Source organism: Rhinopithecus roxellana, chromosome 5 (genome assembly GCF_007565055.1).
Source record: "Rhinopithecus roxellana isolate Shanxi Qingling chromosome 5, ASM756505v1, whole genome shotgun sequence".
NCBI classification, from domain to species: domain Eukaryota; kingdom Metazoa; phylum Chordata; class Mammalia; order Primates; family Cercopithecidae; genus Rhinopithecus; species Rhinopithecus roxellana.
Window position 1 is genome coordinate 753,970 of NC_044553.1, and position 7,945 is coordinate 761,914.

Consider the following 7,945-nt stretch of genomic DNA (forward strand, 5'->3'; position numbering starts at 1 on the left):
CTCATCACCAGCAACGGATCAAAGCTGGTCAGAGAATGACTTTGACGAGATGAGAGAAGAAGGCTTCAGTCCATCAAACTTCTCAGAGCTAAAGGAGGAATTACATACCCAGCGCAAAGAAACTAAAAATCTTGAAAAAAGAGTGGAAGAATTGACAGCTAGAATAATTAATGCAGAGAAGGTCATAAACGAAATGACAGAGATGAAAACCATGACACGAGAAATACGTGACAAATGCACAAGCTTCAGTAACCGACTCGATCAACTGGAAGAAAGAGTATCAGCAATTGAGGATCAAATGAATGAAATGAAGTGAGAAGAGAAACCAAAAGAAAAAAGAAGAAAAAGAAATGAACAAAGCCTGCAAGAAGTATGGGATTATGTAAAAAGACCAAATCTACGTCTGATTGGGGTGCCTGAAAGTGAGGGGGAAAATGGAACCAAGTTGGAAAACACTCTTCAGGATATCATCCAGGAGAACTTCCCCAACCTAGTAGGGCAGGCCGACATTCAAATTCAGGAAATACAGAGAACGCCACAAAGATACTCCTCCAGAAGAGCAACTCCAAGACACATAATTGCCAGATTCACCAAAGTTGAAATGAAGGAAAAAATGTTAAGGGCAGCCAGAGAGAAAGGTCGGCTTACCCACAAAGGGAAGCCCATCAGACTAACAGCAGATCTCTCGGCAGAAGCTCTACAAGCCAGAAGAGAGTGGGGGCCAATATTCAACATTCTTAAAGAAAAGAATTTTAAACCCAGAATTTCATATCCACCCAAACTAAGTTTCATAAGTGAAGGCGAAATAAAATTCTTTACAGATAAGCAAATGCTTAGAGATTTTGTCACCACCAGGCCTGCCTTACAAGAGACCCTGAAGGAAGCCCTAAACATGGAAAGGGACAACCGGTACCAGCCATTGCAAAAACATGCCAAAATGTAAAGACCATCAAGGCTAGGAAGAAACTGCATCAACTAACGAGCAAAACAACCAGTTAATATCATAATGGCAGGATCAAGTTCACACATAACAATATTAACTTTAAATGTAAATGGACTAAATGGTCCAATTAAAAGACACAGACTGCCAAACTGGATAAAGAGTCAAGATCCATCAGTCTGCTGTATTCAGGAGACCCATCTCACATGCAGAGACATACATGGCACAAAATAAAGGGATGGGGGAAGATCTACCAAGCAAATGGAGAACAAAAAAAAGCAGGGGTTGCAATACTAGTCTCTGATAAAACAGGCTTTAAACCATCAAAGATCAAAAGAGACAAAGAAGGCCATTACATAATGGTAAAGGGATCAATTCAACAGGAAGAGCTAACTATCCTAAATATATATGCACCCAATACAGGAGCACCCAGATTCATAAAGCAAGTCCTTAGAGACTTACAAAGAGACTTAGACTCCCATACAATAATAATGGGAGGCTTCAACACTCCACTGTCAACATTAGACAGATCAACGAGACAGAAAGTTAACAAGGATATCCAGGAATTGAACTCATCTCTGCACCAAGTGAACCTAATAGACATCTATAGAACTCTCCACCCCAAATCAACAGAATATACATTCTTCTCAGCACCACATCAGCACTTATTCCAAAATTGACCACATAATTGGAAGTAAAGCACTCCTCAGCAAATGTACAAGAACAGAAATTATAACAAACTGTCTCTCAGACCACAGTGCAATCAAACCAGAACTCAGGACTAAGAAACTCAATCAAAACCGCTCAACTACATGGAAACTGAACAACCTGCTCCTGAATGATTACTGGGTACATAACAAAATGAAGGCAGAAATAAAGATGCTCTTTGAAACCAATGAGAACAAAGATACAACATACCAGAATCTCTGGGACACATTTAAAGCAGTGTGTAGAGGGAAATTTATAGCACTGAATGCCCACAAGAGAAAGCTGGAAAGATCTAAAATTGACACTCTAACATCACAATTAAAAGAACTAGAGAAGCAAGAGCAAACACATTCAAAAGCTAGCAGAAGGCAAGAAATAACTAAGATCAGAGCAGAACTGAAGGAGATAGAGACACAAAAAACCCTCCAAAAAATCAATGAATTCAGGAGTTGGTTTTTTGAAAAGATCAACAAAATTGACAGACCGCTAGCAAGACTAATAAAGAAGAAAAGAGAGAGGAATCAAATAGATGCAATAAAAAATGATAAAGGGGATATCACCACCGACCCCACAGAAATACAAAGTACCATCAGAGAATACTATAAACACCTCTACGCAAGTAAACTAGAAAATCTAGAAGAAATGGATAATTTCCTGGACACTTACACTCTTCCAAGACTAAACCAGGAAGAAGTTGAATCCCTGAATAGACCAATAGCAGGCTCTGAAATTGAGGCAATAATTAATAGCCTACCCACCAAAAAAAGTCCAGGACCAGATGGATTCACAGCTGAATTCTACCAGAGGTACAAGGAGGAGCTGGTACCATTCCTTCTGAAACTATTCCAATCAATAGAAAAAGAGGGAATCCTCCCTAACTCATTTTATGAGGCCAACATCATCCTGATACCAAAGCCTGGCAGAGACACAACAAAAAAAGAGAATTTTAGACCAATATCCCTGATGAACATCAATGCAAAAATCCTCAATAAAATACTGGCAAACCGGATTCAGCAGCACATGAAAAAGCTTATCCACCATGATCAAGTGGGCTTCATCCCTGGCATGCAAGGCTGGTTCAACATTCACAAATCAATAAACGTAATCCAGCATATAAACAGAACCAAAGACAAGAACCACATGATTATCTCAATAGATGCAGAAAAGGCTTTTGACAAAATTCAACAGCCCTTCATGCTAAAAACGCTCAATAAATTCGGTATTGATGGAACGTACCTCAAAATATTAAGAGCTATTTATGACAAACCCAGAGCCAATATCATACTGAATGGGCAAAAACTGGAAAAATTCCCTTTGAGAACTGGCACAAGACAGGGATGCCCTCTCTCACCACTCCTATTCAACATAGTGTTGGAAGTTCTGGCTAGGGCAATCAGGCAAGAGAAAGAAATCAAGGGTATTCAGTTAGGAAAAGAAGAAGTCAAATTGTCCCTGTTTGCAGATGACATGATTGTATATTTAGAAAACCCCATTGTCTCAGCCCAAAATCTCCTTAAGCTGATAAGCAACTTCAGCAAAGTCTCAGGATACAAAATTAATGTGCAAAAATCACAAGCATTCTTATACACCAGTAACAGACAAACAGAGAGCCAAATCATGAATGAACTTCCATTCACAATTGCTTCAAAGAGAATAAAATACCTAGGAATCCAGCTTACAAGGGATGTAAAGGACCTCTTCAAGGAGAACTACAAACCACTGCTCAGTGAAATCAAAGAGGACACAAACAAATGGAAGAACATACCATGCTCATGGATAGGAAGAATCAATATCGTGAAAATGGCCATACTGCCCAAGGTTATTTATAGATTCAATGCCATCCCCATCAAGCTACTAATGAGTTTCTTCACAGAATTGGAAAAAACAGCTTTAAAGTTCATACGGAACCAAAAAAGAGCCCGCATTGCCAAGACAATCCTAAGTCAAAAGAACAAAGCTGGAGGCATCACACTACCTGACTTCAAACTATACTACAAGGCTACAGTAACCAAAACAGCATGGTACTGGTACCAAATCAGAGATATAGACCAATGGAACAGAACAGAGTCCTCAGAAATAATACCACACATCTACAGCCATCTGATCTTTGACAAACCTGAGAGAAACAAGAAATGGGGAAAAGATTCCCTATTTAATAAATGGTGCTGGGAAAATTGGCTAGCCATAAGTAGAAAGCTGAAACTGGATCCTTTCCTTACTCCTTATACGAAAATTAATTCAAGATGGATTAGAGACTTAAATGTTAGACCTAATACCATAAAAGCCCTAGAAGAAAACCTAGGTAGTACCATTCAGGACATAGGCATCGGCAAGGACTTCATGTCTAAAACACCAAAAGCAACGGCAACAAAAGCAAAAATTGACAAATGGGATCTAATTAAACTAAAGAGCTTCTGCACAGCAAAAGGAACTACCATCAGAGTGAACAGGCAACCTACAGAATGGGAGAAAATTTTTGCAATCTACTCATCTGACAAAGGGCTGATATCCAGAACCTACAAAGAACTCAAACAAATTTACAAGAAAAAAACAAACAACCCCATCAAAAAGTGGGCAAAGGATATGAACAGACATTTCTAAAAAGAAGACATTCATACAGCCAACAGACACATGAAAAAATGTTCATCATCACTGGCCATCAGAGAAATGCAAATCAAAACCACAATGAGATACCATCTCACACCAGTTAGAACGGCAGTCGTTCAAAAGTCAGGAAACAACAGGTGTTGGAGAGGATGTGGAGAAATAGGAACACTTTTACACTGTTGGTGGGATTGTAAACTAGTTCAACCATTATGCAAAAGAGTATGGCAATTACTCAAGGATCTAGAACTAGATGTACCATATGACCCAGCCATCCCACTACTGGGTATATACCCAAAGGATTATAAATCATGCTGCTATAAAGACACATGCACACGTATGTTTATTGCGGCACTATTCACAATAGCAAAGTCTTGGAATCAACCCAAATGTCCATCTGTGACAGACTGGATTAAGAAAATGTGGCACATATACACCATGGAATACTATGCAGCCACAGAAAAGGATGAGTTTGCATCCTTTGTAGGGACATGGATGCAGCTGGAAACCATTATTCTTAGCAAACTATCACAAGAACAGAAAACCAAACACCGCATGTTCTCACTTATAGGTGGGAACTGAACAATGAGATCACTTGGACTTGGGAAGAGGAACATCACACACCGGGGCCTATCATGGGGAGGGGGGAGGGGGAGGGATTGCATTGGGAGTTATACATGATATAAATGATGAATTGATGGGTGCTGACAAGTTGACGGGTGCAGCACACCAACATGGCGTAAGTATACATATATAACACACCTGCACGTTATGCACATGTACCCTAGAACTTAAAGTATAATAATAAAAATAAAAATAAAAATAAAAAAATAAAATAAATATCCTCCTGGAATTAAGGGGAGATATTAGAATGATTTACCAATAACAGGTCAAAATTCCACCTAGAGGGTGTTTGAGGGTAAATAAAATTGACAGAGTAAGAAACAAACAAACAAACAAAAATAAATAAATAAATAAAATATGTCAAAGAAATACATTTTAGGGTAAAAGCCTTTGATTCATTTCAAGGCCTGCTCTCTGTCATGTGATGCTATTCTTGAGTCAGGTTGGAATTTGGTATCTTACTTCTACAAAGAATTTGTTTTCTGAGCCTTGAGTTCTCTGTTTTCATGAAAATGCTGGCTAGTCGTGCTTGAATTCCAAAGGGAGGAGTGCATAATGAGGCATTTCTGATCCTCTATTTCTAACATGACCTGAGCTAGTTTTTTCAAGAGTCTCTGGAACTCCTTAGTGAAGAGAAAGGGTCCATCCAATCAGTTGGGGTGCTTAGAATTCTGCTTTTCCTTCATAGGATGTATATGAGACTTCTCCTAGTCAGGGGTATGGGAAAAAATTTACTGAGGCAATCACATTGAAGTTGAGACATGAAAGATGGTCTCAGATTCCTCCCTGCAATCCTTTTCTCCTGACAGTAGAAGAAGAAAACTTCCCAGAAACAAATGTTAGCATTTCTTTTATGTTCAAAATTGTCACCCATTAGGAAAAGAGTTAAACTTGGGGGACTTCTCTTTAGACACAAGTAGTCTAGCTGATTTGTAAAGTCATTTACAAGCACAGAGGTTCTGATTAGCTTACAGATTATGCAGAACGTCCCATCTAATGGGAACCTGCACTTAGCTGGCTCCCTATGCCTTGGTGTTTTCCTTTTTTTTAATGTTTAATTTATATAGATACGTAATAGTTCAAAACCTTTTTATGGTACATGTTATATTTTGATAAAAGAATATTATGTGCAGTGATCAAATCTGGATAACTGGGATATCCTTCATCTCAATCATTGATTATTTCTTTGTGTTAAGCACATTCTAAATCTTCTTCTAGCTATTTTGAAATATACAATGAATTATTAACTGTAGTTGTCTATGTGCCATTTCAGCATTCCCACCATCAAGTGGTGAAAGTTCCTGTTTTATAACTTACTCATCACCATTTGGTATTGTCTATATTGTGTATTTTACATATTCTATTAGGTTAGTAGGATTTTTTCAATGTTAATCCAGTGGATCACTTTTTATATTTATTTTTAGATGCAGTTTCTATTCGGGTCTTTGCCCATTTTAAATTTAAATTCTGTGGTTTTGTTGTTCAATTGTAAGGTAATTTGTATATTTATGATAAAAGTCCTTTTCCAAATATTTGATTTGCAAGCAAATTCTCCAGATCTATGTCTTATCTTTTCACTCTCAGGTAAGGGTTTATTTTCAAAGGCCTAGGTTAGTTTATCCATCTATGAAAAGAGGATAATTGGCCGGGTGCAGTGACTCAAGCCTGTAATCCCAGCATACACGGGAAGATCACTTGAGGTCAGGAGTTAGAGACCAGCCTGGCCAACATGATGAATGCCTGTCTCTACTAAAAATACAAAAATTAGCCGGGCATGGTGGTGGATATCACACCATTGCACTGCAGACTGGGCGAAAACAGTGAGACTCCATCTTGAAAAAAAAAAAGAAGGAAAAGAGGATAATTGTAATTCTAAATTCTTGGAATTATTAGAATAATAATGTAGCTTGAAATTATTCCAGTATCTTGAATATCAGTTTTGGTATAACACCAGTGAGAAAAATTAGTAGAGTGTTCTGTGTAGACCAGAAATCAGAAGGTAATAAAGGGACAATTAGATTTGAATAATCCAGAGAGATGAAGTGTCTTTGGTATTCATCTCCTTTTGTTCTCTAGGAAGAGGAAATGGATAGATGACATCTCCATGTGAAATTGGACACAACGGTTTTAAGATGCTTGTGAAAGAAAGTTGCAAATACAATCTCTCAGGTGATGATCTGACACAGGGCTGTGGAGGGGAGGGGATGGTGGCCACCGGTGGTTGCTGTCAGTCACATGGTTAATTGGTTTGGCCACTGTTTTGTCCATGAGAGATATTAGACTATGATGTACTACATGCAGGCGAGTTTCTTAATCTCAGATGAGGAGAGAAAGACAAGAAAACAGAAGACGGGAAAATTGAAGATCTCCCTACAGCAAACACATTCCATGGAGGAGCACTTGTCACTGAGAGAGCAGGGGATATGCAGGGAGTGGAGAGGAGTTTGGGGGATATTATCCATGAAAGAACTGATCCAACCTCGTCAACCTCCCCATGGAAGGAGGGGTTAAATATTTGTTCACAGATAATGGTGTGTTATGTCAGGATTCCCACAGGTTTCAGATATAGTTTCTAATAACAAGTGTCATACTTTGTTTAGAATTGATTTTTTTTTTTATAATTTATTTTCCCCCTCTAGGCAGCACCACAGAAGAATGTTCTCAGAATCCTTCCTGATCCTCTGTGAGTTCCTGGTGCAGCTCCTGGAGAGTAAGCTTGCGTGGGGAGGGAGCCCTCCTTATGTGCAGCCCTGAGGCTGTCCCGTCACCTCACCCACCACTGTCCTTCGGTCACTTCCTGAACAATTATGAGTTAACCTTCCTGAAACATGAGGTATTTGGCAGTGTCTTTCCCAGGTAAGAAAATACTTCCGTTCTGTTTATTCCTGCAGGCCCCTGTCCCTTTCTGGAGCACGGGTTGCAGTTGAGTGTGTGGTGGTGGATAATTAATGGGGGGAGGTTTGTGAGCATCTCGTCACCTTCCCGAGTGCGCCCCTCATGGGGCTGACACTGACAAGCACGCAGATGGGCTTGCTCAGCTGGAGGATGACAGGTATTTTTGTAACCTGT